The sequence below is a fragment of the Heterodontus francisci genome, chromosome 5 (assembly GCF_036365525.1).
Source record: "Heterodontus francisci isolate sHetFra1 chromosome 5, sHetFra1.hap1, whole genome shotgun sequence".
Lineage (NCBI taxonomy): Eukaryota > Metazoa > Chordata > Chondrichthyes > Heterodontiformes > Heterodontidae > Heterodontus > Heterodontus francisci.
Window position 1 is genome coordinate 35,804,701 of NC_090375.1, and position 13,630 is coordinate 35,818,330.

Consider the following 13,630-nt stretch of genomic DNA (forward strand, 5'->3'; position numbering starts at 1 on the left):
ATTGGAGAAGTTAGGATTGTCTTCCTTTGAGAAGAGAAGGCTGAGAGGTGATTCGATAGAGGTATTCAAAATCTTGAGGTAGAGAGGAACTGTTCCCACTCGTAAAAGGATCAAGAATGAGAGGGCACAGATTGAAAGTAATGGGTAAGAGAAGTAAAAGTGACATGAGGAAAAGCTTTTCACACAGTGAGCGGTTAAGGTCTGGAATGCACTGCCTGAGAGTGTGGTGGAGACAGGTTCAATTGATGCATTCGAAAGGAAATTAGACTATGTGAGTAGGAAGACTGTGCAGGGTTACGGGGAGAAGGTGGGGGAATGGAACTGAGTGAATTGCACTTTCAGAGAGCCGCTGCAGACACAATGGGCCGAATGGTCTCCTTCTACACTGTAACGATTCTGTGATTCTGATTCCATCTGCTGGAGCTTGGAGCTCCAAAATGGCATCACTGGCATCAAAACAGTGTTGCACACTGATTGACATCATGACCTGCCTGCTCTGCAAACTTCCGGTGGTTGTTCACTGCATGCAGGCTAATGCCTACATAAAATACTGTCTGGCACATTTGTATAAAGGGATATGGGGATTGTGTGGGAAAGGCATTGAAGTGGATGATCAGCCATGATTGTATTGAATGGCAGAGCAGTCTCGATGGGCTGAATAGCCTACTGCTGCTGCTATGTGCCTATATATAGTTCCTTTAATATAATAAAATGTCCCAAAGCATTTCACAGGAACGTTATCGAACAAAATTTGACACCAAGCCACATAAAGAGATATTAGAGAAGATTATCAAGAGCTTGGACATGAAAGAGGGAGAGCTAGAGACGTGGAGAGGTTTTGGGAGGGAATGGTGGAGTGATGAAAATCAGGGATATGCAAGATGCCAGATTTGGAGGTGCTCAGTGATCTTGGAAGGTTGTAGGGTTGGAGGAAGCTATAGGGAGGGGACAAGGCCAGGTTGCAATTTGAAAACAAGAATGAAAGTTTTAAATGGAGACCATTGCTGGACCAGGAGCTAATGTAGGCCAGCAAGCATACGGGTGATGGGTGAATGGAATTTGGTGCGAGTTAGGATATAGGCAGCAGAATTTGCAGAGAGTGCAGGTGGGGTCCAGCCAAGAGACCATTGAGCAGCAAGTCTAAAGGTAACAAAGTCATGGATGAAGGTTGCAGAAGTAGATGAGCAGAGGTGGGGTAGAGTCAGGCAGTTTTATAGATGTGAAAGTTGGTGATGAAGAGGATATTGATTCAGAAGTTCATTTCAGGTTTAAATAGAGCGCCAAGGTTGAGAACGGTGTGCTTCACTCTCAGTGGTCAGGGATAAGGATGGAGTCAATGGCTCAATGGTGTGGTTTGCGGTTGGGTTGAGACTGAAGACAGTGTCTGTGGTTTTCGTCGTATTTAGTTGGAGGAAGCGTTCCACTCATGTCAGACAAGCAGTTTGACAAATTAGAGGCAACAGCAGGGTCAAGAGAGGTAGTGAGATAGAGCTGCATATCCTCAACGTATGTTGGAACTTGATAAGTTTCTGGATGATATTGCTGAGGGGCAGCATGTAGATGTTGATGTGGTGAGTTGGCAGTGGTGGGACGGAGGCAAAGGATAGATCCTTGGGGGATTCCAGAGGTAATGGTGTCGGAGTAGGAAGAGAAGCCACTGCAGGTGATTCTCTAGTTACCAATAGATAGATAGGAATGGAACCAGACAAGGACAGTCCTACTCAGCTGGAAGCAATGGAGCAGGCTGGTGTGGTTAACAGCAGCAGCGGCTGCAGACAGTTCAACAAGGATGAGGAGGAATAAAACCAGAAAGTGCTGGAAGTACTCAGCAGGTGTGGCAGCATCTGTGGAGAGAGAAGCAGAGTTAACATTTCAGGTCTGTGATCTTTCATCAGAACTGAGGATGAGGAGGGATAGTTTGCCACAGTTACAGTCACATAGTTTGTCATTTGTGCCTTCAGATTTGAAACATCAATTTAATTCAAAAGCATAAAAAAGGTATCTTGCTAGAATTCTTGCTGCCCCAGCAATGTAATGGTAAAGCAACAATATAACATACACTTTATTTATCATATAGATATGTCTACATTATGTAAATCAGGGATTATTGTTTATTCAATGCATTTTGCGTGACTCAGCGTTCTTGAACACAGAGACCAGAGCAACAAAGCTGCATGTTACAATTGGAAATCTCTAATTTGATCTACACTGCTGACAGATTAAAACTGTCAGTTTATCAATATATCTGAGAATGGTTAATGCCTTAATGGACAGCTCTTTCAACAAAATAAGTATTGGGTTAGAGGTGTGCTCCATGATTAACTCAATTATATTGCAACAATCTGCTGCAGTCTAAGGAGCAGAACCATCTGATTCTTCTTGATGAGCTACCTCATTTTAGATGCAGAAGGAAACTTACTATACCGTGCTCTAGGAAGATTGGACAGGCTAAATTGTGGATGTTGTACTTTTAAGGGTCTATATTTGGAAACATCCACTTTTGGACATGCCATTCCCCACCTACAGTGTTAGTACACCATCCACGAATGGTGAATTTTCAGTGACCCTGTACATTGGGATCAGTGGTGGGGGGAGGGGTGGGTCAGGAAGTCAGAAATCATGCAGGGCCTGTATGATGGGGATCTTAGGACCAGGGCAGAGACGATCGGCATAGTGATTGTGAGGAGCACTTACCTTTTTTAAATTTATGTGATTTTTAGGGTTAGTTTGCCGTGAAGCAGCCAGCATTAGTGCTGGCTGCCTCACAGTAAGCTAATATTGCAGTCAGGATCTGAAGTAGGCATCATTTACATATGCAAATAGTCTAATGACTGCTTCAGGCATGGGTAAAAAACATCTTTGTTGATTCTTTATCCAATACAGGAGTCGGCACATTTTCTGCCTGTCATTTTGGGGCCTTAGAGGACTGCACATCACTACATGGCCTAATTTAACCCCCTACATCTATTTGTTTAATCTGCTCCCCTCCCCCATCTCTGTTGAGCAATGTTCTGCACTCAAGAGTGCTAACTTGTAAACTTTACCCCTTGGCAAAGCCTGGTCTTTGTCGTGACCTAAATAACTCTGATGCATTTCTTTAACAGGTTATTTTCATGAACACATTTTAGAATGGGAGTAAAACTCCAAGTAGCACTAAAAGATATAAGAAAAATCAGTTAAAACATTTTACAGCTCTTGATTTCCTTTTCGTTTCCCATCTACTCATCCATCGAATTTCACCCACAGTGGAAAGTATTTTCCTTATTTACTGGTTTCTCTTGGCTGTTGCTGTCCTATCCAGCCCACAACATTGCAGATGTGTGCATTGTGATGTTACACTTACCTGTACTGTCAATGAGCGTCTAAATTTTTAGTTGAAACTCAATTACCAAAACATTTGAAAATGATGGGCCATCATGTAACTGAACCTCCTGGAAGTCCACCCCTACCTGAATGTGCTGATTTTTTTTTTCCAATTATCATTTTGCACACTTCAACTGAAAAGAGACTTTTTCAAAATTTGCCTTAAGTTTAAAAAGTCATTGAATATTGGTATAATGTTTTCAGTATATACTGGAGGGGAAGTCTTTTTGAGTTTTATGAATAGATCTTATTATCTCTAAACATAGAAGTGAGGTGTTTAGATTTGTGCCTTCCCTTAAACAAACATCCCAAGGCACTTAAAACTGTATCAGGTGCAAATATCTATCAAATAGTTTCTCATGCCCCCCTGTTAGATGCTATCGCCATGGCATCTGTACAAGGAAGTTAGATCTTGAGGGGCCTAGAAAGAGTAGACAGGAAGGACCTGTTTCCCCTATTGGAGAGGTCAATTACCAGGGGGCAGAGATTTAAGGTGAAATGGAGGCAGAAACCCACAACTCATTTAAAAGGTACCTGGACGTGCACCTGAAGTGCTGTAATCTGCAAGGCTACGGACCAGGTACTGGAACGTGGAATTAGAATGAGCAGCTTATTTTTTCAGCCGGCGCAGACACGAATGCCTCTTTCTGCACTGTAACTTTTCTATGGTTCTATCTCCTCCACCCTGCCTTAATTTCAAAGCTGTTAATCAGCCACTGTTGCTCTCAGTTTGGGAAATGAGTGGAGGCATTTTCTTCTCAACAGCTGGGAAACTACTCAAACGGAGAATGGGAATATTTTGCTCTGGGAGCAGTTGAAGCACTTTTCAAAATTCTTTCAAGACCTAAGTTAGACAGCAGTCAATTAAATATCATTTATATTTGAGCTCATCCAAAATTCTGCTGTATGTATCCACAAGTCAGGAGTGTGAATGGAATACTCTCCAATTGCCTGGATGGGTGCAGCCCCAACAACAAGTCAAGAAGCTCGACACCATCCAGGATAAAGCAGCCCGCTTGATTGGCACCCCATCCACCACCTTCAACATTCACTCCCTCCACCACCGATGCACAGTGTGTACCATCTACAAGATGCACTGCAGCATCTCACCAAGGCTCCTTAGACAGCACCTTCCAAACCCGCGACCTCTGCCACCTAGAAGGACAAGGGCAGCAGACGCATGGGATCGCCACCATCTGCAAGTTTACCTCCAAGTCACACATCACCCTGACTTGGAACTATATCATCGTTCCTTCACTGTCGCTGGGTCAAAATACTGGAACTCCCTTCCTAACAGCACTGTTGGTATACCTGCACCCCAAAGACTGCAGCAGTTCAAGAAGCAGCTCACCACCACCTTCTCAAGGGCAATTAGGGATGTGCAATAAATGCTGGCCTGGCCAGCGACGCCCACATGCCACGAACGAATAAAAAACAATCCTACCTCGCACCAAGTCTGGTTCATCCATCACCTCTATGCTTGCTGACCTACATTGGCTCCCAGTCTGGCAACACCTCAGTTTTAAAATTCTCATCCTTGTTTTCAAATCCCTCCATGTTGTCACTCCTCTATGTCTGTAGCCTCCTCCAGCTCTATAGGCCTTTGTGATATCTGCGCTCCTCCAATTCTGGCCTTTTGCGTATCCCTTTTAATTGCTCCACCATTGGTGCCTAGGCCGTAAGATCTGGAATTCCCTCCCTAAACATCTCTGTCTCTCTACCTCTCTCCTTCTGTAAGATCCTCCTTAAAACTTACTTCTATGACCAAGTTTTTTTGTCACCTATCAATTTGGCTTGGTGTCAAATTTTATTTGGTAACGCTCCTCTGAAGTGCCTTGGGACGTGTTACTGTGTGAAAGGTGCTATATAATTACAAGTTGTTGTTGAAATGGGATAATTTGTTAATATTTTAGCAGTGTGTTTCATTGACGTGAAAATAAAAAGTGGTGGAAACACTCAGAAGGTCAGATAGCATCTGTGGAGAGAGAAACAGAATTAATGGGCTGGATTTTAAGTGGCGGCGAGCATGAGCAGGCCACGCACCACCGTGCTGCTGCGATCTCTTCTGTGGCGGCTCATTTAAATACCCCGGTCAGCCCACCGCCCAATCACGCGGAGGGGCGGACTTTCTGACACTGGCAATGGTGTCATGCTGCCTGTGCATAGGCGCTGGCACCATGTATATTAGCCCTGCCAGCTAATTTAAATTTTTAAAGGGAACCATCTCCCCCACTGTTCAAATCAAAATTCTATCACCCCTTCCCCACTCCCCAATAACAATAAAATTAAGTATCTCCCCTTTCCCCCCAAAACACTTATCTTTCAAATATGACCTTCCCGCCCCTCCAAACTAAACAAAGTTCACAGGTCACTCCAAGTGGCCCTGTGAAATCCAGCCCAATGTTTCAGACCAATGACCTTTCATCAGAACATCTAATGAAAGCACATCAGCCAAAAATGTTAACTCTGTTTCTCACTTCACATATGTTGCCAGACCTGTTGAGTATTTCCAGCATTTTCTGCTTTAATTTCAGATTTCCACCACTGATGGTTCAGTTTATACTGCAAGAGAAAGTCAACAGTGGAATCATAACATTTACTGCACGGAAGGATGCCATTCGGCCCATTCTGCCTGTACCGACTCCCGAAATTCGCCCCACTGCCCTGCTCTTTCCCCATAGCCTCGCATTGTTTTTTCCTTTTCAAGTACATATTCAATTCCCTTTTGAAAGTTACTATTGAATTTGCATCCACCACCACTTTAGGCAGAGAATTCAGCTGTTGGTTTGATTTATATGGTATCAGTTTACACACTGAACAACTTGCATTTATATAACACCTCTACATAGCAAATCATACCAGGGCACTTTAGAGAGGCATAATCAGGCACAAATGTAGGCCGAGACAAGAAGTAGCTAACAGGCAAGGTGACCAAAAGAGATTAATTATAAGGAAGACCTTAAGGAAGTGATTGAGGTAGAGAGGGGGAGAGGTTAAGAGAAGCAATTACAGAGGTCTTGACGGCTAAAGGCACAACCACCAATGCCAAAGGGAAGGAGGCTGCATAAATGACCAGACTCAGGGTAATGGAGAGCTTGGAGGTAAGGGGTGTGGGGAAGTCATTGGTCAGGCTGGAAGAGGTTAGAGGGCAAGGTGATTCAAGTATTTATACACAGGGATAAGAATTTTAAATTTGAGTTGTTTTGTGACTAGGATCCAATGTGGGTCAGCAAGGAAAGGAGTGATGGCTGAGCAGCAATTGATTTGGATAAGCTGAAGTTCATGAAGGTTGGTCAGGAGAGCAATGAATAGTCAAGTCTGAGCGGCCAAAGACATGGATGAGTGTCTGAGCCAGGACTGGAGGTGGATGATGTTACGGAGATGGAAGTAAACAGTCTTTATGATGAAGGTCGGAAGTTCAGCTCAGGGCTGTGAGCGTTCTGGTTCAACCAGATATCAAAATAGAGAAAAGGAGGAACTATTATAAATATGTTAATGTGAGCATGGCTTCCTTTATGTGGAACATATCTGTCACTTACCTTGTAAATCGCAGAAAATTGGGCTCAAAGGTTGACGTTAATATTAATACTGGAGATGGGAATATCTAATGAATGAAATAATTGATAAAATGAGAAGCACTTCCCGTACCAACTTACTTGTAATGACCAACTTTTTTATTTTGTTTGAAATTTTCCTGAGTTTTCACGACTGAGCAGAATTCACCTCACATCATGGCTGGGGCTGCATTGGGAATACAGAGAGAAATTATTGTACATAACTGTTCTTTCTTTTGATTATATGGTGAGCTTGCTGCTATTTTAAATTGTAGGGAAGGGAATCAAATAAAAGAATGGTTCGATAAAACATAATTGTGTGTGTGTGTGCGCGCGTATATGTGTATGTGTTCAGAAGGACTGTACTGCAAATCTTCTGTTGACTTAGTGCAGTAATATCATTGCAAACAAAATCATTTTTTGGCAGTAGATTGGGGTTAATATTTTGGACATATGCTTTTTCCACAAATTCCTGTCAATTTTGGGGGAAATTTAACTTGTCATATTCCAAAAAAATTTACACTTTCCCATTTTAATGCACTGCCATCCTGCTATTTGTGAATTTAGGGAACGATGATGTTCTTTTGTTCTCTAGCTGTTAATTTTATTGCAAGAGATGGTAGCAGGATGTCGCTGAGGGAATTTACAGTGTAATGGTGGTGTTGTCCAGAAAAAAAATGATTGCAAGAACTCGGAGTCAATGAGAAAGTTCCAGGCTGTCACTCAACAGATTTTTATTGATATTCTTTTTCTTCCTGAGTTCACTGGAGCCTCAGAGAAGTGCAGGATATTGGAACTTCAGTCACAAACCTCTTGCTTGCTTCCAAGCTAATGAACCACGAGGGAAATAAATTGGCTGCACCAAGCGGTGCTATGGTACTAAACGTTCTCGGAGCAGCTATCAGATGCTGGTGTCTTTCAAATAACTTCAGGTGATATTGAATTGGATGCCATGAGGTCGTCAGATCTGTTCAATGAGAAAGTGCGAAGTGGTAGGTGCTCAACACTCTCCACTGCCCTGCTACTTTATAACTTAACTGGAGGAATTTGGGATATGTTTGACAGAAAACAGTGGCATCAATTTAGATTCTGAGCTGACATCGACTGGCAATGTGTGGGGCAATCACGATGCCTCACCAATGTCTGAGTGTCATTTAGATAATGCTACTGAACTTCGAAGGGGCCAGATGCTCTATGTTAAAGGTTGGGGAGGGGCTGTGGGGAGTGGAAAGACAATTACAGGAGGGTTGATGCAGACAAAAAACATGCACAAAACTTTGATTTATCTTTTTCCAGAGCAGCCTGTTGTGGGTTCTTTAAGAGCTGTTGGTTAGGCCATGCACACTCGCAGTACCTCCAACTGCAACAACATCTCACGACTTCTGCTCGACCCCAATTTGCATGTTATTAGTAGGCTCCTGCCTAAAACATGTGGGTACTTGGGCCACCCGTCTGAAGGTCCGATTGGAACTGCCAGTGGATGGATTGGGAAGGATATGGAAATTACCTGCTGTGAGACTTTTGATATGAAATTAAATATGAGCATTAAACACAAATTTACTTGTTAAATGTTCCATAGTCACTGTTGTTGAATTCCAAATCATTAAAAGCTGTGAGATTTGTTTAGTTTGTATCTTAGTCTTATTGATCACACAGATATGTTCACTCCCTGCCCCTTCATGTCAGAATGTACTGTTGTCAATAATGTTACTGTCTGAGGTTCTAAATACCATCCTGATATGGTCTTAGCTTTCCCTAATGCATAGTCTGAGCTTCTCCTGATGAGGAGAAGATAACCAGCCTCCATAAAATGCAAGGAACTAGAAAATTTGCAAAATATACGAAATTTGGTGAAAGGACATTTGGAGCAAAGTTGAACTGTCATTATGTGCAATGCTGATGGTAAGAACACTTCATGGCATCAAGGTGTTGAAGGTGAAGTTTACTCAGTTGAGGAATTTGATGAAAGTTTAAATCTGGATGCTAAAGATACCACATACACTGCCAACACTTAAATGGGCATTACCACAAACCAGATTAGGACCTGGTCAGTGCTTACAGGGGCATGACTATTCAGAAAAGAGAATATGTGGGATGCTATGATATTATATTTCCATCCTTATTTCCAAAATTATGACATGAAAACTCAGGGCAACATTGTGGCTTAGTGGATTGGATAACAATCTATCACTGTGTTCGCACCCTCAAACTGGAATAAAACTCCTTCTTTGTTCAAAGACACATCCACACACACAACTAAAATCAGGTACAGAAGCACAGAAAGACTATATCAAAGACATTTTTATATGTGCTCTTTTTCTCACCAATACATGTTCTTTCTGTGCTTCCGTACCTGATTTTAGTTTAGTGAGTGGATGTGTCTTTGAACAAAGAAGGTGTTTTATTCCAGTTTGAGGGTGGGAACACAGTGATAGATTTTTATCCAGTCCACTAAGCCACAATGTTGCTCTGAGTTTTCATGTCATAATTATGGAAATAGGGATGGAAACATAATGCTTTACTCTTTAATGCTATGAAAGCAATCTACTGATAACAAAAAGACAGAAGGTACAGCTGGGAAATGGCATGAAATAAGCTGATAACTGTTCTGTATATGTAACATGTTGTAAGCTAGACTTGCTTTTCACCACAGACGAAAATATGATAGGTAAGCATTGTTTTGCTCCAAAGGTTAAAATACTGTTTTATATATAACAGTTTAAGAAGTGCTGATCCTAATCTCTTGTGTTTTCCTCCATAACTCTTCATTCAGTGATTAACTGCAATCTGACGCCTTAACGTCGCCTGTTCTCCCTTGAGTGACAGTTCATTTCTATCTTACATTGAAATAAGATAGATGAATGGAAGAATTGATCCATTTGTCATTTAATGTGGTAAAGTACGGTATTATGCATTTAGGGCATTGTGGAGTGGGTGAGATCGTATTGAATGGCAGAGCAGGCTTGAGGGGCCATATGGTCTACTCCTGCTCTTATGTTCTTATCCTTTAATGGTAACAGATCAAGAAAGTGGAGTGGTAGTCAATCACTCATTAAAATCAACAAGCAGTTTGACGTGGCTATAGGAAGAACAAATAGGTTTTGGGTTACATTCCTAAGAAGAAGTGGTGGCGTAGTGGTAATATCACTGGGCTAGTAATCCAGAGACCCAGGCCCTGGGGACATGGGTTCAAATCCCACCATGGCAGCTAGCGGTTAGAGGAATTTAAATTCAATTAAGTAATAAAACTCAATTAAGTAATAGAAACCTGGAATTGAAAGCTAGTCTCAGTAATAGTGCCATGAAACTTTCATTGAGTTAGAAAAGGAAATCTGCTATCCTTACCTACATGTGACTCCAGACCCACAGCAATGTGATTGACTCTTAACTACCCTCTGAAATGGCCTAGAAAGCCATTCAGTTGAAGGACAATTAGGGCTGGGCAACAAATGCTGGTCTTGCCAGTGATGCCCACATCCCATGACAGAAAAAAGAGTACTTTACTTAGAATTATAGGTCAGGATTTCACCACGAGCTTTGGAACCAAATGGGGTCTTGAGCCCGCATTTGCTGGCAGTGGGGCCAGCTCAGCAATGTTCTTGGAGGCACCTTCCTAACTGGCTGTCCCTGGGCACACCGTCCAATGAAGGATTGCGATGCTGCTGGCCCAATCAGACGGCTGACAGCTCTGAAGCTTTGGCAGCCCCACTGAGACAGCTGAGTGCTGTTGAGGCAGGTCAGGGATTGAGAGGGTGCCTCAAAATGGAGGTGCACTGGGAGAGCTAAGTGAAAAATTACAAACCAGAGGTGCTAACCAAGTCGGCTCCTCTGGATGGCCTCAGGGACGCTGTCACCATGATGCTGGTGGTCTCCCCATAGGACATGGGGCCTCTCTGCTGCCAGCAAAATGCCGGTGGTCTGGGATAATCGCCCTTTAAAGGTTCTTTAAATATTCAGTCCGCAGCAGATCCGCATCCACTCACCAACCACCTGCTACCAGACCTGCTGAATATTTCCAGCATTTTCTGTTTTTATTTGAGATTTCCAGCATCTGCAGCATTTTGCTTTTGTATTTTTTTTAAAAAGATGTTGTTGATGAATTTGGTCCCAAATTGAAAAGTGGTACTCAATGGAAAAAAGCAGGATGTCCAACCATGGATAAAAAAGCAATGAGCAATGGGGGAATTGCAAAATCTGAAGAGGAAGAACATGGAAGCTTCCAAAAATTAAAAGTTTTTTTTGTTTAAAATTAGAATTGTAAGGGGAAGCATACAGTTCCCATGATTGTGTAGTCAGCAACTGTACAAAGGGAGCAATTAATGCATCTTTTTCAGGGTGACAGCTGTGACATTTCTCCTAGTGTAAACAAGGGAACCATTTTATGCAGGTGGGCAGATGGATGAACTGGCTTTTAGCATAAAGGTTAGCCTGTCCCAATAGTTTAACTGAACATCTTCATTGCAAATGCAGCCTAAGTACCTCCAGGGGATTGTAAGAGGCAGAATATCGCATAATAAGATGCATGCACAAAAATCAAAACTGAGCATCAAACGAAACCATTTGGGGGCAGTTGGTTGAAAATTTTCCCTTGATGTCAGATAGAATAATAAAAGTTAACTAAATCTACAGCTGTCCCATGCACTAACATAATGCAGGTGACCACTAAAGTTAACAACAGGAGGAGCGATGATGAGATGAATGAAGAAGTAGTGGTTAGATGTCATGAAATTTGATTTTTAAAATCTGTAGAGGGAGAGAAGACTATGGATGGTCAGAGGATCCACAGTTTTGAGGTCCTAGAGTGAAAGAAACTCTGTAAAAATTTAAACATTGCTCTTCCGAAGTCAGGTCTCAGACTCTATGTTAAATGTGTTCGCAGTTCCAGTGCACTTGGCCTTGCAACAAATTGGTGTGACTAAGAAGAATATATCTGCTGTAGAACGTTTTATCTACTTCTGGTTCAGACATGAGAATTACAGGAAATAATAGAGTTCCCGCAAACTTCTGGAATAATTATCCAACTTTATTAGGTTCACTTAAAATGTATCAAAACATACAATACAAACCTATACTCTACTATGAATGACTATTTCGCACTAACAATACATTTTTCGAAACCTGAAGCGAGCGAAATACCAACAGTCACCCACGAGCAGTCAACTTCACGATGACTGCAGTTATCTAACAACAGATCAGGTCACTCCTTCCCTCCGACTGCAACACCGACGTTTCTTTAACAGTTTCTTTTACCTTAATTTTAGGGAGGAACAAGACAGTGGCTTATAGTCCAAATTAGCATTTGTTTTAGGCCAAAATATCCAATCACATGCTGAGCCCTTTGTTTGAAAAAGACTGCCCTGGCAGTATCAATCTTCTTTAAACTTCTTTCAGTCACTTTCCATCAGTTGGGGGCGCTTGAGAATGGTTCCCTACCCTCCGGTAGTTTTCCATTATGTGAAGGACCACTGCAGAAGTTGGGATCATGGGATCAATTGCAAGTCTTATCCTTCCAGCTGGCCAACTTCTAGGTCAGGATGTTGACAGAAAAGCCTCACAGACGATCAAGTTCTGCGATATCTCACTTCTCCAAGATCTCTTAAGTTCTAGTCCTTCATTATTTTAGGCAGATGTCTTCCTTAACTCTAAGGTCTGTGTTTTCATCCTGATAATGCTGATTGGTTTCTTGTATTTTGCCACAGCTCAGCAAGTTTAATTTTAAAAGGCTGAAAACGTGGTGTTCTAAGCAGTGCCCACTGTTCGTCACAGGGCATGATGGTTAATATGAGCAAGTTTCATCTTAACTTTTATTAATGCCATTACTGCCTTGCACTGTGAATGTGCTAACCCTCAACTGGTTCCCATATTATGCTCTTTGACTATTTTAATCACAATTTATATGATATTTCTGCACTAATTTGCATTTCTTTTCAGAAGGAGTTGTTGGAGTGTGGAATGCCTTGCAACAGGGAGTAATTGAGGCACCGAACATTGCATCTGTTCAGGGAAAAGTGAATAAATATTTGAAGCAGAGAACAATACAGGGATAAGAGGAGAATGCAGGGCAGAGGGATTAGTGTTAGATTGCTTTTGCAAAGAGCTTGCATGATAAAACAAACACTTCTGTGCTGTCTACTTCTATAGTTTTATGGTTCTAAGTTCGTCATTCTTAATGTTTGGCATGAGTCTGTTTTAGGCGAACATCCTCTTCCTAGAGTCAGAAAAGAATGAAAGAGAAACACTTGCATTCATATGACACCTCATCATGACCCTGACAAACATCTCAAAATACTTCATGTGTAGGCAAATGTAGTACTTCATTTAAAAACGAACAAGTCTCAATCACAGCAATCAATGAGGGAAGCACGGACGCCTCTGACAGGACTGAATTTTGTGCTCCTGTCTAAGGCGGGCTTGGCAGAGACGGAGAATCGCCATGGAGTCGACTGCTCCGAAACCCGGCGCCATGCCGTTGTGTTTGGATAATATCAGAGGCGGGGGAGTACCGTGGCGGTATTGACGCCCCGACGCGACGGCATCGTAATTTAAATGCCTTAAATGTTGTTTTACATTAGTTTGAATGTAATTTTCTGCGATCCAACGAATGTCCTGCAATTTTGTAGGTGATGTGCGGCAATCATGTGCCTTCAGTTTCGTGATCCTGAAAAGCTGGCGGGAAAGGGAATGTTACCTGACCATAGCAGCATAGGGAAAGT